Source organism: Esox lucius, chromosome 22 (genome assembly GCF_011004845.1).
Source record: "Esox lucius isolate fEsoLuc1 chromosome 22, fEsoLuc1.pri, whole genome shotgun sequence".
NCBI lineage: Eukaryota > Metazoa > Chordata > Actinopteri > Esociformes > Esocidae > Esox > Esox lucius.
In genome coordinates, this window is record NC_047590.1 from 5,039,913 (window position 1) to 5,067,226 (window position 27,314).

A 27,314-nucleotide genomic window follows, 5' to 3' on the forward strand; every position below is an offset into this window, starting at 1 on the left:
AACCACAGAGTCGGAGTGTGTGGGATGCAAAGTAATTTCTAAGTAAAAATGCTGAAACTAGGTCTTAAGGCATGAAGCTCAAAGTCATCTCCCTTCCCTGTCATGGAACTGTGGAAGCAAAGACACAGCTACTGAGCAGAAAAAGCATTGATCAGAGTTGCACTTGGCCAACTACGTTCCAGTAATTCATTAAATAATAAAAATGTACCCTGACAAGTCGCAACCCACTTTGAGTTACCTATAATTTTAGAATGTCTGAAATAGACAAAAATGTCACATAAGCATGGCTATGAAAAACACATCAGCTCTAGACTACACTGATGAAAATCCCAATAGCCCGTTTAAATCTAGAAGAAATCTAGCAGAAATAACATTTCTTTTTAGTTTTATCCTATTGATGCCCAACATTATTTTCTCTTCATTTTCTATTAGTTCTTCGTTATGGATGTCACGTCCTGGCATGGCAGGCTTGCCTTTCCACTGAATTTAATGGACACCTGTTTTCATTGATTATTGCCCGCACCTGTTTTCACTCATCATGGACCCTATTTAAGTTCCTGCTTCCCCAGTGTAGCCTAATGGTCTTGGTTTTGCCCACATGTAACGTTGTTCCATCCTGTGTATTCTTTTGTTCCTTCTTTCCCAGTTGGTTATCCTGTTTTGGTGTTTTATTCGGATATAAAATGGCCTCCGTTCTCTCTGTACATGTGTCCTGCCACCATGTTCCAGCGTTACAATGTGTATATGAACAATTTGGCAATTTGTATTGATATTATAAAACCAATATGACTGACCATTAATGCTAGACTAAGTACAATACCACCAAGGGTCATGGTGAGAAATGAATAAGCCAGGCTAGTCCATTGCCTCCTTTTTATTAATTCTCTCAGAATCATCTCCTCCGTCAGATATTTTACTTAATTCCCTGAGTTTTATTTTTTCCCCCTCAAATGAATAAATTAATACCATTTGGAATCCGCATTTACACAAATCTCCATGTCAGTTGGGTGGAGTGTGGACGGAATTAGACGTGTGTATTCTTTCTGTACTTGCAATGCCCCTTTCTTGGTCACTTTCTGAACATCCACCAGTATCAGTGCAAAGCCTCAGAGACGCGTGGCTTGCCCCAGAAAAAGGCCTTGCTGACACTGGGAACCTGTTTGTAGATGACCTTGTGTTTAACACTGAACATTCAAAAAAGTCTAAATAATAACATTTAAAATCAGGGAATAGACTGAAACTAAGAGAACCAAATAGATTGGCTGTCTTATTGGTATTGCTTTTTTATTTAGGCCCCTAAGGGGCTTTAGTATAAAATAAGGTTTTAAGAAAGCATGTGTTAAAGGCAAAATAGATATTATACAAATGTATCATACATTTCCAAAGTGGTGAAGTGACTTTCATGCATCTGTGATGTGCGCTTCTCTCTATCCATTTTTGACCATATTCCAATTTTCTATGCTTTTATCAGTAATTTAACCCTTTTATTGAAGAACAACAGAACATGACTAACTTCAAATGTCTTCTCTTTGCCTCTGTAGCCTTCAAAGTCCATGTTTGAAAGTGAGTGGTTTTGATAACATGGCCCACGCACATACTGACACATACATGGCATAGTAGTACACAATATCTGGGACCTGTTATGGCTCAACAGTGTCACATTTTCAACCAGTTGCCAGAAATCATGGAAGACTTCTTTATGGTGGTACCAGGCAGTTTTTAAAGTGGTACCAGAAGAACCAATTACGAGGACAGTCTTGTGATGAAATCACAGAGCATGTCGCACGTAAAACCAAACAACGTCACTTTGTGACATAGAATACCTGCCTTCATATGATGTGTCACCGTTGTTTTAGCCCACAAATGGTTTCCTTTACAATTCACAAATGACTAATTGGAGTGTGAAAATAGCTGTGAAGGAAACAGGATGTCTATGTATCTCATCACAGACAGCTATGTGCATCAAGTGATGATGTCAAATTCAAAGGGTTACAGAATAACGACTTTACAGAGTCTTATATTACCTACTTGGCAATAATTCTTAAACTTAACCAGTCAGAATTAATACCTAAACCTGTCCTATCCTAAAAGCTGGTGTGCAAGTTTAATTTTGCTGTATTTATTACGGAGTTGACAACGTCACTAGTAGATACAGTAAGTAAGTACAGTATTTCCCCTTTAAAACAACCAATTCTGAGTGGAACTGAAGTCTAATTTTGAAGTCAATTCGTGATACCGTGTTGGGTTTTATTCATACAAACTTTCAGGAATGTTGAATGTATCGCCCTGGGGTGCTTGATCTTGTGACTGATTGGAAACATCTGGTTGATAAATGGCTAGCATAAATTTAACGCTGAAGGAACACAGTGAATCACACAAGAATGTTTATTGCACTCAGGGTAGAAACACTTAACACGTATAGAATATCTTTAAACGCCAGGGGCGACCATTAAGAAGCAGACTTGAGACACATTTGAATTTACCTGTATTAAGCCACATTTGGCGGATGATGTTGAGTTGGGGCCATTGAAGCGGATGACTACTTGGATCACCTCAAAAGAATTGCAGGGAAAAAAAGGCTTTATTGTAAACTTTAAAGAGAATGAGTCACAGCAAACAATTGTAAAATGGCCGGTTTTCAGACAAAATATTGTAGTGGTGGCTGGTAGGAGGGCAGACCCCAAGGTGAGGAATCACACAAACACGCACACACAACAGTATGACGCGCCGACTGTTGTCAGAATAATGTGATTCTTAAGCTAGTGGCCCTTATCTCTTGTTTACCCCCCGAGCGGCCAGAGCTGAGCAGGAACCCATGTTGTCAGAGGCCTTTGCCGCAGTTTTGTATCCATCTTCTGGCATTTGCAATTAGCACTCCACACTGCACACTAACACATCACACAAACAGATGTTGTCTGCCGTTGTCATTGAGCCTCACATTAATTTACCTTCGCTGATTCAAAGTTCTAGCCGGGCAAACAAGGGAATGCATTTATATTGAGGAGGTATGACCACATGTCTTCAACCACTCACTCTTAATTAGGTGTGCTTGCTGAACGCAATGCACATCTCTAGATTTCTTACATAGTCATATTACTATTACATTTACTCCTCCTGTTTTAGACAAAATGTTATCACCGAAAACCTACTTCAAAATGTCTGGATGGCCCCAAAAAGAGAAAATATGCTTGATAGCATTTCACATTTTTATGAGACTCTAAAGATCCTTAATTGGTGTGAAAAAAAACAATATACTTAAATTATACTACATCAAATGTCTATGTGTGGGCTATCAACAGTTATGTTCAGATCTTCATCCTTGCCCAACTTATACATTAAATTATAAATGCTTTAAAGCATACATTTTCCAGGCCACATCCAGGAACTATCTTGTTTTGGGTACGAATTAAAAAAAATGCGGATCTCTGTCCGTAGATGAAGAAACATTGTATTATACCAATAGTAAGTCAAAGACTACAATGAGGATTTGAAATACTTGTTTTCAATGGTAGCAGAGGTGCTAAAAAGTTTGGTCAACAAATAACGGAGAATCAACAAATCTGCAATGTATTTGATAGAAATGTAAAACAAAATATGTATATATATATAGTTAGCCAAAGAGTGAACTTACGATACGTTCTCAACTCCGTCACACTCAACCCCTTCTAAACTTGCTACACAGTGAGCTGATCATAACCACTATCAACATGCAGCTGCTAACAATATATATTTGACATCCACCGTTACACAACCAGCCAATGTTACAGTACATCACATTGATGTAAACAGGGCGACATGTAAACAGTCTCTTTAAGAATGCTAGCAATCTCTCTTCAGTCACTATGCAAATACTGTATGTCACACATTTGCTCCTGAAGAAGTTATCCCTTTCCATTCTTTTCTTTTCTCTTTGCACATTGCTGCTCCCAAATTAAAAACAAGTCACTCAGAACAACGTTTAGGAGTGAGCATATGCGGCCAAAACGGCAATACTTTATTACCCTGGCTTCAATCACAGAATCCTGAGTGTCTTGACTTAGGGGAAAAGGGTCTTGTACAACTACATGACATAAAAATAAGTGTCTCTTTCAACTTTGCAGCAGTTGCTTTTAGAGGAGGTGTCAAAGTACTTGGGTCAGCCTTTGTGATTAATGTAATTGGGCGTTAAAAGGAAGAGCCAGGAAGGTTAACTAGACAATTATGTTGGGGGAAATTTGATTTGTACACAAATATAGTATTGATTCTGGCCAGCAGGCAGGACCTACTCACACACACTGTCAGGAAAGGCCACAGTTCTAGAGTCTTGAGAGATTCCCCATTCCATGTAGCTTAATATGAGCAGAAGCCATAATTGTACGGTGAATGTGTATGATGAACATACACTCTATTGTGACTAGAACAATCATGCGTCATCACTTTAAGCCCAAAAGTCTCAACTTGCCTTCGGCACAATCGGAGGAGCTACGGTACAAGCCGTGTTCAAAACCATGGGCTTCCACTGGGAACTCGTGGCCAATCACAGTAGGGGTGGGTGTGCTGATAGTCGCGTGTCCCCACAAATCGATGCAAAGTTTGTTTGTTTCTTGTCTTACTAATAGCTATTGCAAGATTATTATTTGGAGTTACGTTATCCAGCTAATTGCTTCCATTGAGCTCAATATTTTTAGCACCATAACATAATGAGATGGTTAGCAGGCCATATTATTGTCAGATTTGCTCCGTGCGCGTGCACGTGCATGCGCCACGAAATCAGGCTTGCGGCAAACCCGACGTGAGTGTTTTTTTTTTTTTTTTTTTCAAACTGTTGTTAATTAGTCAAATAATGAAATGTTACGCCTTAGCTCGCATTTATATATCTCACCACACAGATTTGGTTCTGAAGTTCATTTTAGTAAAAAAAAAAAATCTAGCATTTCCCGTTGCCTCACCCCCCCCCCCCCCCCCCCCCGCCTCAGAGGGGCTTTGCTATATCAGAATCCATTCTTTCCAGTCCCTTTGTGCTTCAAGGACACTGCTTTTAGGTCCATTACTTCCATGTTGCAGGAGCAAATGTTCTTCTTGTTGGGAAGTCAGTTTCAAAGTCTGATCCAGTTCTGACCCCCTGAAAGATATATCTTTTTTTAAATAGTAAAGTTGAACCTCAAAAGCAAATGACTGCCCCTCTCATTCAGAGGCAACAGCCTGGTGCTTACAGCTGATTCAGCCGCTACCAACTGCGAAGCCTGACTGAGGCTTAAGCTTGCTAACGGTAATCACATTACATTTCCCATTATAATCATGTTTATTCCAAGGCTCACGTTTACACCAACAAAGTACAAGCTCGATATTTGAATGGCTTCATTAATGTTACCAAGCTCCGTTCTTGAGGAGCCTCTCGCTTTGAAAAGCAAGCTTTGCTCCCCTGAGACGCTCTGTTGAAAATATAATCGTTCTCAGAGTTTGACCTGCCTGGTTCCAAGCAGGCGATATATTCATAGCTGATTTTGAGTTTTTTTTAAATAGATTCAAGTGCGTGGTCCACACAATCAATCAATCAGTGGGATTAAACACATTTGTTCCATCTATTTTTAATCTACTCTGTCCTTTGATTCCCCACCAAGGTGACATGATCTTTTATAGTGTACCTCGCTCAAGGGCAAAACAGTAGATATGTTCAGCTTGTCTGGGGATTTGCCTGAGACCAACACTGGACGCACCACGCGGCCCTCACCTGTTTAGTGGCAGGCCCGTTTTGTGAGCCAGTCATTAGGTTATGTTAGGTAGACTCACTCAAACGTCACTTGAACAGGAAACCAGCAAGGCCATGATTCGTATACAGTATACAGTGTACCAATTCACCTGGTAGCAGGCCTCTCATCAGCTGATCACCTTTGCACAAGCATGGTTTCTGTGTGCATTACCGCTGTGTTTACGGATGGAATCCAAAGTAGGACGTCTCAAAAGAAGAAAAAAAAAAGTTTGGGTGGGGTTCAAAAAAAAAAAGCGTTACCCAATTTAAAAAACTGGTCAGTTGAGTAATGTCTGAGGTATTGCTTTTGACGTGTATACTCTCTTATTTCCCAAAACTGTTAGAAGAAAATTGGTTGATATACGTTAGAGGGCATTTCTCTTTAGCCAAGATAATTCACAACTAAGTAAAATCTTTGACCTTGTGCTTTGATCAGTATAAATGTTTATGTGAGATTGTCTAGGACGAAGTGGTACGCTAGCCTGTAACCTCTGGTCACGTGCAGGGCTGTCGCCCCTCTTCTAGACTGTACATTGATATTATTATGATCGGTGGGCTCTGCCAAACCAGGAACCTGTGAATCAAACCCAACTTTCCCTGCGTTATCTATGGCCCTGGTCATGTGCAACTATGTTGTGTTTAAACTTAACCCCAAACTATTATTCTATTGATCGATGCTAATGAAATATTCAGGAAGAGTATCAGTTAGACTGTGCTGGACTGAACCAGGTAGTGGCCCGGGAATCTGATTTGTATTCACAACCGATAGTCCCATCGCCAAACAAGTACAGCTTACTTTTCCCAGCAGGCCTTTAATGGCCTTATATTGAGGATAGAAACAAACATTAAGCATATATTAAGCATACGAAACCATGATAGACTCTAATTGTATTTTGATAGCTGAAAACCATATTTACTCTTTTCTTACCGGGCTTACTAGAACAAACAATCGATAAAGCTGTATTAACAGAAACGGAGCGCTATGGTTTGTTCAAGAAAGAGCGCAATACAGAGCAACAAGCTCTAGTCCAGTACAAGCCTGTGATAATCTGAGACACCACTCGATTTTCTATCGGTGACAAAAATGGAACAATACTACTTTAATATTCTATAATGTTACATTGTGGAAGCAAATACTGCCTAGCCATGACAAAGTGACAGTACACAGGTGTCACGGTTGCACGCACAGAATAATGTGATTATTATCTATAGTCAGATAAAGAATTTGATTGAAATGTTTGCCGGGGTTGCAACAATAATTATTTCTTTATTAATCCTATTAACATCTCATGGGATTTTGATGTACGCAAATAAAATGAACCTTCTGCCACAGCAGCTATGTTATTTTAGCTAATGACTTTTGATTCTTAGTTCAAAGTTTGTATGTGAACTACTTCTGAGACGAACAACTTTCAGTAATTCCCCCTTAACAGGAGGGCTCGCTTCGTTGGGGTTTGCACATGCACATCAAATACACAGCTGGAATTCCAATTAAGGTGTTAACTAATAAAAGATTAGAAAGACAATTTTTTTAACCAGGCAAACGCTTCCGTTTTGACCTTACACTGTTGAAGGTAAGCAGAGTAATGTGTTGATGCGACCCATGTAATAGCCATCCTACTGCCCATTTCATGTGAAATGTAATATGAAATACTCATGAACCCACTGGTTGGTTATATAAACAAAACCCCAAGCCTCTATCACACTACAACAGGGAAAGAGTGCAGAGTGACCTCAGGTATTACAAAGCAACAAGCCACCCCAAGCCTGTGACAATTAAGACGCTCCTTGAACGTTCAGCTGGCGACGAAAACAAAACCCAGAACCTTTATCAAAATGGGGGCAACGTAATGAGCACACAGAGGAGCCCACACTCACGGCTCAGCCTGGTATAGCACTGCGCAGTGTTTGTAAAGCAGAAGGGTTCCGATGGTGGCTACACAAGCCCCTGCACGTTCACATTGCCACTGTGACAGAGGCAGAGGTAGATTACCCAAAGACTTTATCAAGAACCGCGTGATGCTCGCTAATCTCCCCCCCCCCCCCCCTCGCCCCCTCTGTCCTCCGTGGAAACACACGTCTGTGCATACAGATTGCGAGGAGCAGGGACCTGTGCAGTGAATCCGGGGACTTCAGGAAAAAAACGGGCGCAGGGTCCAAGCTCTTTCAAGTTGGTCATTTTGTTTGTCTGTAATAGCGCCGCCATCTGACAAATCAGTGTGATTTGGCAATGACCCGTCAATTTAGTAGACCGGACAGCATGCCTGTTGCACATGGTCATCAGTACTAGATCAAAAAAAGATCTTGTTAGATGTTAAAGTTAGATGACATGGAGTTGGCTAATGTACTGGATAGCAATACCTAACGTTAGCTACCAATAGGGTTTAAGGTGCAATGAAAACAACAAACCTTATATTGGAAAATGTCCTGTTGAGCCTAGATTGTTCATGAAAAGGAACAGCAAACATGTTTGTTAGATGGCCAAATAGCTGACAGCAAATGACTAACAGCAGCTAATAGCAAGCAGCGCAATGTACCACAAAAAGTAAGAGTAATACAGCCTTTCCTAAACTGCTTTGCTTTACCAAATGTATTTACTTACAAATAGCACTATAAAATGAAATGTCTGTGCTATAACTAAAATAGCAATTAGTGATGACCATATTCAGGCAATGCAGCAAACATACTGTGAGTACAGTGTGTAGTTACAGTACAAACCCTTAATTCCAGTATTAATCTAGCTTTAATAAAAACCCCTCTCTCCTTTTCTCCCTGCCTCCCAGAATCAGTGATTGTCCCATTTGGCTGCTTGCACATTTTACACCATTCAAATTGCATTGCAGTTTGCATATCTTTGACCCAGAAAAAGTGGGTCACCTGCCACTTTCTAAATCGTCTCAGAATGGCCGTTGACTGGTGTTACTGTGCACACAACCACGGGAGTTGAGCACATCTCCATTTCCTTTGCACTTTTCGTCTTGATGCACTATGTCTGTGTAAAAAGTAACTATTAATGTGTCCATTCCGTAGTCTAATTGTTAGTTTTTGAGTGGCCCTTGAGTGGTCTAAGCAGCTGCCTCTGGTGCACATGAACCGCCGCAGCGTTTTTCATGTACCGCCACAGCGTTTTTTCATGTACCGCCACAGCGTTTTTCATGTACCGCCACAGCGTTTTTCATGTACCGCCACAGCGTTTTTCATGTGCCGCGTTTTTCATGTACCGCCGCAGCATTTTTCATGTACCGCCGCAGCATTTTTTTCAAGTACCGCCACAGCGTTTTTCATGTACCGCCACAGCGTTTTTCATGTGCCGCGTTTTTCATGTACCGCCACAGCGTTTTTCATGTACCGCCGCAGCATTTTTCATGTACCGCCGCAGCGTTTTTTTCATGTACCGCCACAGCGTTTTTCATGTACCGCCGCAGCGTTTTTCATGTACCGCCGCAGCGTTTTTCATGTACCGCCGCAGCGTTTTTCATGTACCGCCACAGTGTTTTTCATGTACCGCTACAGTGTTTTTCATGTACCGCCACAGTGTTTTTCATGTACCGCCACAGCGTTTTTCATGTACCGCTACAGCGTTTTTCATGTACCGCTACAGCTTTTTACATGTATTGCTGCAGCATTTTTCATTTACCGCCCAAGTGTTTTTCATGTACCGCTAAAGCATTTTTCATATACCGCCCAAGTGTTTTTCATGTACCCCTGCAGCATGGGTTTGAACGTCATTAGCCCAACCAGACATTCTTGTGTCACTCTAGATGGTGCTCTAGGCTGAGCACTCAATTGGCTGATTCAGTTGTCAGTTAAGACACGGATGGTGTGTTCCTCATCAAGCCGACCGCTACTATTGGATTGTAATAAGCAATGCCTTAGCCTCCTTGTTCTCCAGGAGAAGTTATCATACATGTGTCATGTCTGCTACATTTGCTTTCACCCTCTCTGCCCCAGCTCTTTCCATTTCTTTCTGAAAATACATGGTATGTGTATTATATCTTTTTAAGTAATGCACATTTGTGGTCTGCAAAGATACACATTGTTTCCTCACTTTCAGAGAAAAGCTTCACTCCCTCGACTCTTCAGACAAGGAAAACACAGGGTTGACTCCCAATTCTTCACTTTGCCAGGGTTCAAAATCCTCTCCAGTCCAATACAGTCAGTGGTTAGTCAGCTATCTTGATTCATCATAATATGGTTTATGTGTCCATTTCATGAGGTCTGAAAGGTCTTTAGTCATTTGTCGTTCATTGAGTTACGTCTGTATTTAAATGTTTATAATGCCTGAGGTGAAGAGAATATAATAATGATTAAAGGTGTCCAGTGAATTGAATAAACACTGTCTAGTGAATTGTCAATTTCACCTTTAAATTATCTGTATTTATTGAGCAGTTTAGCTATGAATGATAAATAGTGTGTGGATGTGCTGTAAATTCCTTTTTCTTGTGGACATTTGACTTATTGTGAGTAACCAAGCAGACACCATTATTCTGCACACTTACCCCTTTTAAACCAGTCAATTAACTCTTAGGGACAAATACCTGTCTGCATAATTGTGTCCCCAGTGCTTAATTATCTGAATACATTTAGGGAGATGAGGCTTAAATCTGACAGATGATAAAAGAGGTTCCAGCTTGTTAACATTAGATTCTGATTTATGAAGAAACAAAGGACAAGATGCTCAGTGCTATGCTATTTCAGAAGTGACCTGGGAGATCCAACCTGAAAGCTGAGTTAACACACAGGAAGGAGAATATATGGACATAGAATTCCAAAACGATCCAGCCAAATGTTTTTTTGACCCAGATATATTCAAGACAGATGTGTGAATCAATGCTTTGTAAATGATGTTTGTCCAGGTAAAAGCTTTAGTGATTATGTTTCTTATTTTGTTTTGGGGGTTTTAGTTCAACTCTTGGGCAATCATTAAAAACACATTGCTAGCATCCTTAACTTAAAGCCTACGCGTCCTCAGACACACGGCGTTTCATGAAGACGTACATATGTCAGATGCATTTAACAGATCGAGTTCAACTCATGCGAGCTGGTAACTTCATTACAGTTACCAGTGGCTGCTCAGGCTCTGACGTGTTTACCATGTCAAAGTGAATGATAACTGTCATTAGACGAAGATATCGTACTTCATTTATCCTGTCTTCACAGAAAGACATTGGTCAGGGTTAGCTACACCCGTGTCAGCTCTATGAAGAATGCACATGCTGTCTGCGACGCTCACTCCGGCTGAGGGCTAAGAGAGGTAGACCTTCGCAAGGCCAATGGAAAATGCATCTCTTCCTAAGGCTCCGTCGGATACCTCGTACATACGACGTATCCCAGTAGGAACCCTTCCGTTTTTTGTTTAAAAGATACAGGGTGCCATTTGGGAGGCAACCCTATATTATACTGTCTTCCCAGAAATAGAGTAATGAGGCACTAGAGAGACGGAACCTGACCCAGTTCTGTGTTCCCATCCTATCCGAGGATCCACATGAAGTGGAATAAAGTGCCATACATTAGGAGTGTACATTACGATTCCGAGAATCTCGAGGAGTATTGGAGATGAAGGATTCCGCGTCATGTTAAGACGCTCCCGTGGAGATGGATAGAGGTCTTGTCTGTGTGTATCCTTATTGCCATTATTGCACGGGCAGCGCTACTGAGGCCGCCTCAGTATTTTAAAGTAATACCTGTCGGTATAAATGATTGGCTGATCCCTCTTGAATGACCTGGTCGGTCATGTATTCACAACTTCAACAGGGTCATTAGCAGGGATTAGCCAACTACTGACCGGGTCTGCAGAGCGATCAAGCAGTTCAGTAGCATGTCCACGCTCTAATGTATTATGTACTCTGGCCATGTCTATGATACTCCCTGGGACGCGTTGACTGAAGCACGGTGCTGAGTGGCATCAGACAGATCACATACATTCATGTTCCCTGATTTCATGTGGCTATACAGGCAATGTATTCATGGCACTTCATATCAGATCCCACTATCAGCGCTCATTAGGTTTGACCTCGACAATAATTCTTGGACCACTTGGAATCTCTGTATTATGATTTTTTGTCAGGATGAAGGCAAGCAAACGGTGTAACCAACTTAGAATGTATATGAAATGTATTGAACGTCAAATTTTAGACAGAATTTACCCCAATGTTTTGTAAAAGAAAAAAAACATCGTCAGGCACTGTATCTAAAAAATAGTAGTACATTTGTTGGTACATTTGTTACTATGGTATACAGTAGCTCTGAATCATGGAATTGAGCATCAGAGAGGGTGATGGGGAGCCTAGCCAAAGGGCATCAAGTCGGTTGTCAAAGTTTTTCTGGGTCGACCCACTGAGCTGATGGTCCAAAGACCTCAGGACAATTTGCACCAGACTGTTTTGGTGTCTATCTACTACAACATGTTGGTTTGTTAGGCTACAGTTGTATACCGTCCAGTGAACACCAAAAGTATTTGGACCAAAGTCTTTCTTACTGGGCATTCGTGTTTGTTTACTTACTGTAGTTGGTGCGCGAACACGAGTGCCGTCGGTGTCGCACACTAGATGGTTGAGTGCATGTGCAAGAGTAGGCACATTTGCTATTTATTTTTGTGGACCCCAGTAAGATTAGCTGCTACTTCAGCAAGAGCTAATGGGAATTCAATTAACACATGTTTTTGTGTCAATACGGAAAGCAGAGTTGAAAATGTGATGAGGAATCTTCAAACATGAAAACGTAAGTGAAAAGGTACCTTTCATGTGCTTTTCATCATCACACGCTGCTTTGATTAACAACAATTCCATTTGGTGGCTAACCCTAGCACTGCTGGTGGGGGGAAAAAATGCATATTTTTCAGACAGATTTTATATACCTGCAAGAAAATCTGTCACTAATTGGATGGAAACCTGGCCAAAGATAACCAGCAAAATTGTAATGTATTCAGATTATGCCTGACTGGATCCGAATGCCAGCTTGACAGTGCAATACCCAGGGCCCACATTTTGGACATGTCAGGGTCACACGTTGTTTCTTGGTGAATTTTCCGGTTAATGCGCTGCGTCTTTCATGTCCACCACTCAAAAAACCTGCATTGATCCACCAAAACACCTTATCTGCAAATGAGTGAGATCAAAGACAACATCTTTCTGTCAAAAATGACAGGACCATGGTGAACATCAGAGGCTCTGTGGAGTGTAATGGCTTGACTGGGCACTCTAACCAATGGCTAGGAAGACGAAAACAGAAACGTGGGAGAAAACCAAAAAAGTATTTTACCCCCTGAAGCTGACTGTACATAACTTCATTTCTGTTGGTATACACTTACAATTGTTTGCACAATGAACACTCAAATGTTCCTGTTGTAATAAGTCGCACATAAAATTGAGGAAACTATGGTTAAATGGCATATGCGGGCAGGGAGTCTAGGCTACAAGATGACGTTGTTCCTTTTAACCTGTGACTCACTCGCTTTGTGATAGTGTATCCCAACACAGGATTTCCCTTTGAATGTGTCTCAGGTAGGCATTTTCAATAAAGACTTGATGCAGAAAAGCGCCTTTGCTGCCTTGATCATTTCCAATATATGTTGCCCTTTAAAAAATAATAAAACATTCTGAATGTATAGGAATTCGTGCTAAAGGCCAAACTGCATACACAAATATGTCAATCATGGAACAATTACAGTATGTATACATCAAATCAGGAATCAGAAATTAGGGGACAGAGGTTTCTAAGCGCTAAAGCCCTGGCATCTCAATTATACATTTCAGTTACAACTCCAAAATTCCACTTCAGAAATGTTATGCTTATAGAAAAAAAAATGTTTGTAAAGAAATCATACGAGTGTCACATGCACACCTATAGCAGATCAACTTTGAAAGGGGTGGCAGGTAGCCTAGGGGTTAAAGCATCTGACCAGTAACCAAAAATCCGCTAGTTTGAATACCCAAGCCGTCAAGGTGAAAAATCTGTTGTTCTGACCCTGTGTAAGTCAGTTAAACATAATTGGTCCCAAGGCCGTGCTGTAAATGAGAATGTGTTCCTAGTCAACTTATTGGATATATATATATACACACACACACACATACTCTTAGTTCCTCAACATATCCACATACAACATTATATAATTTCTCCTCCACAATGCTTGTCAAGCCTAGGTTCTATGTCTAATGTCTAATTTTAATAACATTTTATTGATCCATTCCGTTGTTTTCACCTATTTCGGTAGATGACCATGACAAAACACTGGATATTGTAGCATACATTGGTAATCACACAACAATACTTAGTAGAGCTGTGGCAGTCATTACATTTTGTCAGGCAGCAATTGTCTTTTAAATTACTGCTGGTCTCACAGTAATTTACTGTTGATTAACAGGAACACATTTAGCATATCCAAGATTCCATATACAGCATCTACAATGTGCACATTTGAAACATTATTAAATACATATTTATATATTTAAAGTCAAATAAATCAATGTATAATATGCACCATTATAATAAATCTAGTAACCAGCAGATCTCAAGAACGATGATGTGAGGAAAATGTATTTAAGATGAACAGAATGGCATATTGTGATAGATGTGGAAATGATTGTACAGCTTGTGCATTTGGATTCTGTGTCAAGGAGTTATACAAAGTGATGAAAAGGACCTATGTGCTTGGTTAGAGTTATTTGAAAACCTTGCGTTTTCCCTTGAGTCCTTTTCCAATCATGTCAGTCAGGCAACTCCAGTTTTACAGAGGAAAAATGTGCTTGGTATTAACATTGGAGAAAGGGATAATGGGATTGCAACAGTAGCACCAATCAAAACTCTGCTTTCACACATGATTGTACAAAGAAATGTATGGGCTTCTAAGAACACTTATTTCAGTCAACACATCAACCAGCTGTTGCCTCTCAATGTGACAGATTTTGTTCAGACTCTGTATGCGGTCCTGCTCCTCCGAGCTACACAACGATTTGTTTGCCATTCCTTCGGGAGCGGGCGGTAGCCACAGCGTCAATAGTGACGTGTCACCGAACATATTTTGATGATGCCCTCCTTTCTCTGCTCACCCCAGAAAAGAAAGAAAGACAGGCAGAGTAGGTAGAAATGCGTGACGGTGAGTTATTCTGTAAGTTGAAGTTCGTGTCAGCCTGTTTATCAAAAAGGCCCTATTACTCTGTAAGCCGCACTGCATAATCTATAAACCAACGGCAAACAGAAGCTCTATGCACTCTCCCAGCCCTATGGATAGTCAGTATCGGGTGTGAGGTAAGCTCATGTTCAATGGCACAATCATTTCTTTCAGTTTTGCCTTTTCACCCGGACTCAAGCGTACTGTTTATTTTAACAGTGTGGAGAAGGCATGTGGGTGTTCTGCACAAATGTTTCAAATTAGACGTGACTGTCCATCTCCTTCTGTTTGGCTGTGAATGTCCATGCTGTCTGATGAGTTTTTGGTTAATTGACCCAAAATGATTGGACACTCGTGAAGCCGCTCCTATCAGAAGTCTGCACACTCCTGTACTTGAGCAGAAAATGCACATCCCTGCTGAAACTTTAGCATTCAAGTGATCCTTAAGTGCCTTGTGCAGAAGTTAGCGCAACTAGTTTAGTCACAACCAAGTTTGAATTTCATACCTTAATTGTTGAGCAATTCTATTGTGATTGTGATTTCAGGTCTGGGTGGATAATAAGGTCTTCCATTGCTCCTCTTCCAGGAGCTCACCTTAACCAAATACTCCACTGTTTGAGATTCTGTTGAGGAGCATATTGACATATAGAGGAGCATATTGAGGAGCATATAGAGGAGCGACCACAGTCAGCCAGGACACCTATTTCAGTTCACGTTGTGCTCTGCATGGAAGCCGGCAGTAAATGAATGGTTAAACAGCCAGTCCGCAGTATTCATTACTGCACTGTGGGTGGCAGGCAGCTACTTAAAAGTTAAAAGACTCATAAATACATATAAACCCACTCACACATACATATAAAGAGGCACATACATATTAACAGACTCATACATGCATATAAACAGGCACATACATATTAACAGACTCATACATAAATATAAACACACACACACACACACACACATGCAGCCCCTGATTATATTACCAGTGGCGATTATGAGGAATTTATTCCATCACAAATAACAATATTTTGACGGATGACCAGTTCAACAATGACCTACCTGATTCAAATGTACTCAGTTACTGACTACTGTTCTGGTGATCTCTGTCATCATTATTTTTGCCCTAGAAAAATACACAACACTTTTGGCATCTCATTTATGGTTTGCTGAATTCCCAAATGCTAGTCAGCTAGCTGTTACCAAGTGTGTCCTTTCAAGATTGGCCAACAAAAACACAATCAGACTTCTGGCCTTTCCTACAGGAGACAATGTAGGATATCCACTTATTTTGAACACAGTTGTGGAAAAATGTGCTTTGGTGATGCCATTTCACTTCCTTATGTCGTAAAATACATTTTACTCAAACATAAATCTTCTTGCTCTGAATCGTTAATTTGGCTTGATACCCAAAAATGTCAAATTTATTAACCAAATGCATCCAGTAATATGCAAAAAAAATATTAATCTCTGTATAAGCTTTAGAAATTAAATGAAATCCATAAACTCACTATGTGTGAAATAATAGGGGGTCACATTTTGAATGACTAACCCTTTCTGTCTCCCGTTATAGATGTAGGATCTGACTGAGGTCAATCAGTACATCATTTAATTAAGTAAATCATTTAAGCACAGCGATATTTTGAAAGTCACATGAAGAAGGGCACTGATTGATGAGAAACAACGACAAATCAGACATTTTGTTTCTTTTCTAGCAGGGCCAAGTGGCACTTCACCCTGGGGGACAAGAGGGGTGTGTGTTTCATGTCTGTGAGAGTTCTAGTGCAGTGAGAAGTCTTTCACACCACGGATTATTTTTTGCAAAAAGCACATATTACGCCACTGTATATATTGACAGGTGAGTGAGAACTGAAATTTTTTTTTATTTAGTTTTCTATAGCACCATTTTCTAATACTTTAGCTACCTAGCCACTATTTTTACAGTGTTGCCAGATGGGGCGGTACCCCGACTATCTGAGCTATTTCAAATGGCAGTTTTTGAAAATGGGGCTTGGGCGGGTTGATTTTCGGATATGGTTGAATATCAAAAATAAAATGAGGCTGTGTTTTCGTAGAGTGGACAGGATTTGTGGGGTATACTGCCAATCACATTTTGCAACCCGAACTGCGGCTGCAGACAAAATGTGCTTATCAATGCAACAAAACCAGCATGAATCCTTTGGATGTGACTGTAATACATTTCCTAGCTATCTGCTTGCAGAGCCAACTGTGCTGTGCTCTGCATGCAGACATGACAAAAAGATCCTCATGGCATTAGGGCAGGGCAACATGTGTTTTGTCTCTACGACGATTTGCACAGGGGGGCACAAATGTTTACATATATTACCCTAGTCCTATTGTCTGGATCCCACAAAGCAGCTCAAACACATAAACATTTGTCTCATGAAAGACGGGGACGAGTTACAGTGTAGAGAAGGCGGAGAGAACACAGGGAAATCTCCTCTTTGCCTGTACACAAGAAGACATTTAAAAGAACTGAAATTGGGACACTAATCTTGGTATTCCTTGGTATCAGGTAGAAACAATCACTGGTATGGCTCGCCAACAGTGACGGCTCATGACACTGTGACTCAGTATATCTGAATCACTCTGACGACACAAACCTCACCTTAATGTTGTCACATACTCACCATAGGTCAGGCCACTCCACGGGAAAGACCGTCGCCTTGTCTCCCTAATCAACGTTAGTTTCAAATCCGTCTGGTTCCCCCTGATTAGTCTGTTAATAGTCTCCAACGGGCATCGGAGCATTCAGTTGGTATTCCACACACATCAGTCCCATGTAGGTTTCGTGCTTTGTGTCCGAGCTGTGTCTTAAATTTGTTGAGATGTAATTCAAAAAAGGAAATAACACATTCTACTACTAACACATTCTTCGGTGTATTATGACTGTATAAAAATATTCATGAGAGTGGTTAAATGTGTTAACATATAAAAAATTAATTACACAAAAAACATTTCTCTGGTGTCTTTAGGGGATGCCATAATTTTTGTGTGAACCTTAGGCTTGATATTCCCTTGTAATAAATGTATCAGTCTATTAGTCTTTGTTTTATTGATCTATTATTGATGTGGATATGTAAGCGTAAACTCATCTTAATCTGACGGGCGTCAATAGGGCATGCACGTACTCGGTCACCTTGAAATGCATTTGGAGTCAAACGCGACATCTGAGACACCCGAATCGGGGGGAGACCAACTGACTGGTGGGGCGAATAATATACTTTTTAAAACAGCAGAGCCCAGATCATCACCTCACTCTCTTCGATGTCAGAATGACAAATTCGGGTGGTGACCTCGTGATGGACTGCCAGGTCTCTCCGGGAGGATTTACTGTGACGCCAAGCTGTTTGATGTCCTACGGTCCTGGCTATACTCCAGCCCAAGCCAACACCTCCCTGCCCTCAAAGGCTCAAAGACTGTACTGCCTTTGGCATTGCTAATTATTTGCTGAACAACACACGATTGGTGCTAAACCACTTTGCGTCAAGTGTTCATCAGTTTTAATTTAAACGGTCACTCTTAGGATCTGTGGCCAACACAGGAACCTCACATGAAATCCAGCGCCCTAACATGACAGGCTCCCCTTTAGTTCAGTTAGTGGACCATGCCGCTTACAGTGCCAAGGTGCTGGGCTCAAATCCCACTGGGGGCCAGAATGAAAATGCGTAACACACACTCACACTGCTCTTTGACAGGACTATTGTTGTGGATTCAGAAAACCTTGCCTTAAAATCCCTTTACATGATTCAGCAGGCCCACTCCTGTTTCATCTATAGAGAAGAAAGAAAAAAAAAAAACGTCTCGGTGTTTAATCCTAGAAAGCTTGCATGATTGCATATTGCCTCTTTAAAAAAAGACACCATTAGTGTCTGAGGAGTAATGGAAGTCACTAATTTGATGGTTTGACCTTAAGCTATTCATCAGCTTGGGTAGAAGACACAATGGATGTTGTGAGAGCTCACATTATAATTTGGCCACGGGACATGAGAGTTTAATGATAGTAGAAGTAAAACAGCTGCAAAGAAAGTATTGTAGGGCATATGAAGAAAAAGAACCTGACAAACTGGTGCTGGGGTAATAGAACTGGTGCTGGGGTAATTGAACTGGTGCTAGGGTAATATAACTGGTGCTGGGGTAATAGAACTGGTGCTGGGGTAATAGAACTGGAGCTGGGGTAATAGAACTGGAGCTGGGGTAATAGAACTGGAGCTGGGGTAATAGAACTGGAGCTGGGGTAATGTGTAGGACTGAGGGCTGCGAGACGGTTTACTGGTCTCCGGTAAACATATGTAACTAAAGAATGGTTTTGATTCTGGATGGGTTTTAAACTGAATCTTTCATGTATCTCCTCTCTATCTTTCCTCACTGTCTCTATCAATGAAATGCGTAAACCCCCATTCTGTGCTGTTGAAGTATATATATACAGTATATTAACATTTTAGGCTTGTATATATTAATTTATATAGTGACAGATGAGAGCAATTAGGTTTAAGTGTCTTGCTCCAGGGAACAGCGACAGAGTTTTCCAAGAGTCTGCAGTGGCGTTTGAATCAGCACCAGCTCTAACCACTGGGGAATCTGACCCACCCTCCCCGAGTAAAGTGCCAGATCACATTCTTATCACGGCGTGATTGAGATCAGACCATAGAGACTGAGATAAGTTTGGTAAGAAAAAAACAACAATAGTTGATATCTCTGATTGTTGATATAAAATATCCCAAGCTCATAAAAAGTGGTGCAGAGAATATCTAGCTTACGTCTTCTTTGACAATATGAAATAAATAAAAAATTTAAGTTAGAAGTTGTTAGCATTCTGGCAACTGACTGGCGGAACAGATATTGCAGGTGCAAAACACAAAGGGGCTGTAGAACTTAGTCAGATTAATAATTTACAACATTTAAAACCACTTGAGCCCCCCGATGTGCAGGTGGGTCTTCTAAAGCCAATTATGTGTTTGAGGAGAGTAGAGGTTGAACGGTTTGAGCTACAGAACTAGCCGAGGCTCACTGTGTTTTGTCCTGTGACACTTCCAAGCCACCAGAGAGTAGTCCCAACTCCTTGCCTCAGTGTCTGCTGTATTGGAAACTCCAAACTCCACTCCGGAAAATAGAATTGGTAAGCACTTTATTGTTAGGCCTAATATAAAAGCAGAACAAGCCGATGGAAGGGGCATTTCCTGGTTACCATGGAGTTAACCCGTAATTTTTTTATTAATTTATGGGAATGTGTGGCAGGTGAGGGCCTACCACTGTCTTTTTTTATTAAAGGCTGTCTTAATTAGTGTAATCAATTGATTAAATGTATATATTTTTTTATTTGATATTCTATTTATGCACCTCTGTTTTTGTATCATGTGCTTGCTCAAAGTACTTGAATTAGCAAGCATTTTTGTGTTTGGTTTTACGATCCAATGCACGCATACACGTACATGTAACAAATTATTTTGTTTGAATTTTGTTGTGGCTCAGCAGGAACATGTCAACGTGCTGCATAACTCACTGATTTCATCTAACGGAACCAAATGTATAAGTTGTAAGCATAGCCTTTAGAGAACGAGATCGACTCTTGGTGCCTCAATTAGGATAATACACACGAACACACAATTATATCATGATGTCACTGTCAATGCTCACAAAGGGTATTATCATTTCTCATTAGTTTGCCAATTCTGTAGCATCACACTATAAGTGTCAGTGTTTCTTCAGATGTCAGGGGGGCTCGACTAAGCCAGTAAAGGCAGAGAACTGACACGCTCGCATTCCCATTCATCATTAGAGAAAGCGTCCATCGAGGACACCTTGCTCACCACGGTCGCCCCCGGCATGATGAATCCCCACCCATTCCAAGAGTCATTTAAACGCAGCCTGTCACATTTTCTTGACCTGACAGTCAGGGCCCTCATTCAACGAAGGGTCCTCTTCGCACATCTCATCCCGGGGAGGAATCGGAAGATGTGTGAGGTAATGTATTATAGCACTTGCGGGCCCTTTCGTGGTCACAGAAATTAGCTTTAAATTATCTAGCACAGAGGACCCTGTTATTATCGCAGATTACGGAACTTTGAAAGATAGCTTTAATGACGTTAAGAGATATCACCCAGGATCATACTCACTGCTGTTGGCATTGACTGGAGTTTTGTAATTACTTGAAACCAATCCACCAGAGTTGGGGGCCAGCGCTGGTGGTCCTTTGTTCGGTTTTGCCCGGGTCGGTAGCAGCAGGCTGGGCAGGAGGTGGGGGGATGGCTGGTGTCGGGTAGCGGAGCTGTCCCTGCTGGCGTCGCGTTCTGGGCTGCCCAGCTGGACGAGGGGGCCACAACCCAGACGTGGTATCACCGGTAAGGTCCCAGAGCCTCCGAAGGGTCGAGTGAGGGGTCTCTTTCTGGCTGACCGTCCCGGATTTCGGTATCCCCTGCTGAGCAGTTCTTAGATCGCCGTCTGAAGCGGTGAGGCAATGATCTTTAGCGGATCACTTATGGACGGTATTGGCCGTAGACTCCGCCTCCGCGAACTGAAAACAAAGATCCTTTCACTGGGTGTTCTGCACGATGCTCTGGCTTCCTGTCAGCTGTCGAGCTCTCACGTAACGCACGCTGAGGTCTTGCTATGTCTCTAGGTGCCGTATGTCTCAAGAATTACGTTCCCTGGGGACTATTGTAAAAACCACGATTACATCCTTTGCCCACATATCTAGTTGCCATTACGTCGGTCAAGAACGTGATATATTTAGAAAAATAAATCGATGTGTATGGTAATAATCCAATAGTTTTGTAGGATTTCACCTGTCCAAATAAGGCAGTTTATGTAGACCACCCCCACTCAACATCCCCACTCAAGTCAAATCAGCTGTTTTTAAAAGAATAACACAATATGAAAATGTGGATTGACATATAACATTCCTGACCAACGTAACAGCACTAGGTATGTTGGCATAGAACGTAATCACGGTTTCTACAATAGTTCCCAGGGAATGTAATTCTTGAGATACATGGTAGGTCTCGAGGTGCATCCTGTGCACTGTAGAGCAGGGTCGCCTGGATAGACGCATGGCTGGTTTTAAAAGCCTACTTCTCTAAACTCTTTGGTTGCCTCGGCCCAGTCTCACGCCGAAGACAGTGGCAACCCCGGTGTCTCTGGCAGAAAGGTGCCGCCACCTCCTCGTTCAAGAATTAACTGAATAACCGAGGAGTGTTGCATTGACATGAGCACATTGAATGAGAACTTCCGGGCCTGTGTCATTCAAAAGTGGCAAAAAAAAATTATAAACTCTTTCCCGTTGGTAAAATTATTTCCCATTGATACAGGACTGGCTGCCAGCATGTTGATCCTATCTCTAACCTTTAACCTTTACTTAACACTAACACTGACTCTTCACCAAACATTAAACATTGCAAGCATTTACTTTGTCTTTACTTTTGTTGATAGTATGCATACCTGTTGCGTATCTAGATATGGTAATTTTGACTAGGAAAGGGTTAACTTTAGGGATAGAAGTTTAGGGGGAGTGTTAGTAGGCAGTTAATTGAAATTTTATTGAAAGTCTGTAAACCATCTACAGATTGACTATACATGTAAGTGTTACTGTAGGTTCAACCTACTCAGGGATGTGGGAAAAGGAATAGAAAAAAATTGAAATGGTAAGCATCAGTTCACAAAAGGCAACCTTGGGGTGGATGGGGAGTTAGTTTAGATAATCTTAAGGCCTACAGTATATTAATAAAAGTTGTCTCCCCTCTGTGTAATTGGGTGTCACTGCGTTGGCCTGCCAATGTTACTTAGTCCATAACAACATCTCCTGGTTTAGAATCATCACAAAAATTATTGTTAGTCAATTTCCTTTTAAACTGCTATAAACCCATGTTCTCCCTCTCCATCTCCGGGGTGGACAAAATCAATTTCACATTGCCTGTCTTTTTTTTTTGTTGCCATTATCTGCTGTTGATCCCTAAGGAATCCCTATGGGGGCATTGTTTCAATTCTTCTTTGTGTTATAGGATTGTACCTTGGTCCCTGATATTTTGAAGCAGAGTGGTTTGTTCATATTTGAAAGCATTTCAATACCTTAACATTAGATTTGAGATATTATATCAAATGGAGTCTTCCCATGATGAGTAGGTGGTGCCTGGTTTACTGGGTAATGGAAATGCTAACAAGTATTATTATTGTGGCATAATAATAAAGAAAGTAATAAGCAAATACTGACGAAGTTGAAACACTCTGCTGTACTTTGTTCTAAATGTACCAATCTCAGAAAAATCATGTCCTGAATACTGTATAATTAAACCAATTTCATACCGACAGTGCCCTTCAAAACAGGGAACAGTGATGCTTGATTTCCTTGTTTTAACACTACGCTCCAAACATTCAGAGTTGAAAACAACCAATAACTATGAGTCTATATAATCTCAGCTTTTAATTAGGGGTCATTTTGTGCCACACTTCATACATAGTCCACATATATTAGATTTCTTTCCAGCCTACTTTAAGGCTGTAAACTCACCAGTGCATTCCTTCTTTTCAATGTTCCAGACAATTGTTTTTAGGAAGCCTACGTTTTTTTTTTCCTTCTATATGGTTGTGCCTCATAACCCGTTTATCAATAGTTAAATCATAAGCACACAAAAACCCTGAAATTAAAGCTGAGATTTTATACTTCATACTCATAGTGTTGGTTTTATTTGAAATCCAAACCTTTTAAGTATTGATACAAAAAACTAAGCTTCACTGTCCCAATCAGTACAGAGGTCAATGCATGTGTGCCCAAATAATGACAGACATAGACAGCTAAAAAAAATATAGGTTTGGCGGTTAAAATATGGACCTCCTGTAAGGATATTTCATGTACACCTAACAAAATGGGATAGCTTTTTTAAGATTCATAAAATCAGCACTATTTCTAACACTCAAAATACATGACTCAATCTTTTGGAGGCAGGAAATCTCATTGAATTGCTCGTGAACCAACGGCTCAGTCATCTCATTCAGGACAAGCGTGAGTTAACCGTGAGTTAACCTGCCCCAGAGCAGAGCATGTCAACCTGCCCCGGAGCAGGATAATAAAGTCAATGGGAGAGCATATGGGGAGTTTGTGGAGGTCGAACAGCACTGCTGATGTGCTTATAGAAGGGGATGTGGTGAAAAAATTTGCAGCACAGGTCAGGTCATGTCCTAGTCTTCTTAGGAACATGGCAGGTGCACCAACAAGGACATTAGAATAGCCCACTTGGTATGAGATACAGCAAAGGCATAGATTAGTCTCTTTCAGCTGCAAGTCTTGACAGTCTGGATGATGAACTAGATTTTTCATGCGGGCCTCACGCAAGAGCTAACTGTTAAATACTAAACACAGATTGCTAAAAGGTTTGTGTTGGTTAGCTCGTAAATGTAATCCATTTTTTTTAACAGTTATTAATTGCCTTTCCAAAAATGTAATCAGTAATATACAGCTCCGGAAGAAATTAAGAGACCACTGCACCTTTTTCTTTTCTTTCCAAAAAAGTTGAAAAGGAAGGTTTTGAGTGAGGAACAGAAGCGTTCAATTTGCAGTGGCCTCTTAATTTTAACCCTTCTGTTCCTCATTCAAAACCTTCCTTTTCGACTTTTTTGGGAAGGAAAGAAAAAGGTGCAGTTATCTAACTGTAGTTAATTGTATGTGCAGGTTTAACTAATAAAAAAAAAAAACATTATTGAAAAGCACTTTAGGCTACACTCCATTAATTCAACCATTATAGAGTTTTGCACATGTTTGGTCATTTTGTAGGCAGAGCACATTTACAGTCAACCAACGATGTTAGATGTTTGCAGAATGTTGTGTTTTTTGACAAATGAATTTTGGGAGCATTGTGAATTGAAACGGTGGCCATCTCTTCTGGTCAGCTGATCTGTACTAAACATGTCGTGAAGGTGTCACTGAGGTACAGTCCACTGAACCAGATCTCCATATCGCTGCTCAACAATACTGGGTCCTAATAGGTGTCCATTTTGTTCAGCCCATTGCCCTCAGCAGTACATCCAAGACATACTTAACCCTCTTTTAAACATAAAACATAGAGCAAACCAATTATGGTCCCCATTTTCTATGCTCTGGTAAAGCGAATGAGCCTCTTTGTCTGGGGTGTTTTCTTACTCCTCATCTAATATCATTTACTGATTGCTTTGACAAAGTCATACAGTGTTAGCACAAAGTCAGAAATAGTACATTTGGAGGCATTTGACAAGTTATTTGCATCAGTGACTATAATTATTCACTTTTCTGTGATTGTGAATCTCTTGGGAGTATCTGTTGTAGTGACAATTAAAGTGCAATTTACAAGATTGCAACAAATCCTAACTGAGTGCTTTCTGAAGTCTCAATTTGGACCCATTTTAGAGAATTAATCACAAGCTGAACATGTTTATGTCTTATTCAGAACGCCAGACAAGAAGTTAGTTATTTTACTGCCACCCACTTCAGAAACTGCATGCAAACATGAACCTTTCGAAAAACCTAAGTCATCTTACCACTAGTGTGTACACGATTGATCGTTCTCCGGATGAATTTCTTCTTAAAAGTGTCCCTTCATTATTTTGTATTCCAAGTGAAAATCTCACATGAATATTGTATTTATTTGAAGCATTGTGTGTCTCTGAAATCGCCCACCACTCTCTTAGGTTGTAGTAGTTCTCCATGAATTAAACATCCGCTGCCAGAATGACATAAAGTTTGGAAAGTATGTTCATTTTTAGGTGGGAAAACAGCTCAAAGCTAATACTTCATCTTGGTTCAATGTATTTCTTAATGTTTTATGATGTCATTCTTTACGTCTCATTCATACATGTGCATCTTGGCTATATTTAAACAGAAAAATCACGTTTCATAATTCTAACGTGTATAGTGTGTCTGACTAGGAAGTTAAAGTCCTGGTCGAGTGTTCATCATCAGTTTAACTCAACATTGCTCACTCACTTTGCCTGACATTTTCCATCCTGTTATTTTATACCCTGTTAGGTGAAAATAAAATGCTCGTTCTAAAAATAACACATTTTACTTACTAATTAGAGTTATAATAATTATTTTTGAAAATGTAAATCTAGATTAATAAAAAAAAAATTAACATTGTTAATGACCCCAACAGCATGGTCAGGCAAGTAACATCTAAAATATCTAAAAAAGCACACATCTTGAGGTCCAAATGGCACTGTGAGTAGGAATGACCCCATAACATGGTATTTTAAATGTCAGACCGTTACAAAGCAATAAACAAATGTATGTAATTATCAAAATCATGTCCAACAGATAAAAGCTAAATGTGTCATTTGTGAAGCCACAATACAGCTTGGCTCACAATTTATCCTTTATTCATCATTACTGAGAACACAAGACACACAGAGGAAAGAAAGAACAGATCAGGGACCTCTGTTGTTGAAATAATATCAAATGCAAGGAAAAGAGGAAGACAATGACAAGAAGTTTCCAAAAAATAGGCTCAGTATGCACATTTATTTTGTTCTACCCTTCTTCAGATTCCATGAAAGACTGCAATGTTTCATTTTCCCTCTGAGGAAAAAAAAAAAACCTCATGCGTAAACATTCCAAAACAATGCAAATTTTTCTTTTGCAGCCTGACAGTAATGTATTACTGTTGATAAAAACCTACACAGTAACCTTGATGGTTGTCTGAGTACGAGTGAATTCAGAGAGAGTCTACCCACAGATTTTCATTTGGCTAGTGTAAGCAGTAAAATAGAGAAGAGGTTGACTAGGTCTCAAATTGTATGCAGCAGCCTCATGAAACAAGGGAAATTGTGTTGGTTTCTCTGCTGATGTGCAGAGCTAAGGTGAAGGGCATGGACAGCGCGGCAGAAAGCTCATCCATTTCTTCACTGCGCGAATAGATTGGTGCCTTTAGCGTGTTGAGATCTATGAGCCTACTGGGTTACGTTATACAAAAACAAAGCAGGGGTGATCGCAAAAGGAAAGTTTCAAGGCCCGCTTGAACCATTTCATTTTTATTTTTTATTTTTTTACTGATATTTCGTCTTGTGGCTGTACAATGGCATAACACAATGATTCAGGTTAGAAAACTGAACATTTGTTCTAGTATGTCTATTTGTTTGGGGAAATTATTTTGTCGGTTAATTCAAAATGAAATATAAACATTTGACTCCAGTGGGGGAAGTTTGGGGGAAGTATTGCATACCTACTTCCCTCACAAGACGTTGAACAGAACTGTGGGAAATCAAGAGTCTACTGTGGTGACAATCAGCAGTCTAGGCCAAATGATACAGTGCACTGGTCTCCTATGAATTTCTCTTGTCTGATTGTGGCAGTCCACAAAGAACCAAAATGGGCATGTTGTCACTTACTTTGCTGGAGCACTGTGTGACATCAGCACACCATTCAAGGGCAACTCAACAGCGCAGTTCTTGCCTTTACCCCTTTGCCCAGACAATAGATTTAATACAATAATAACAAAA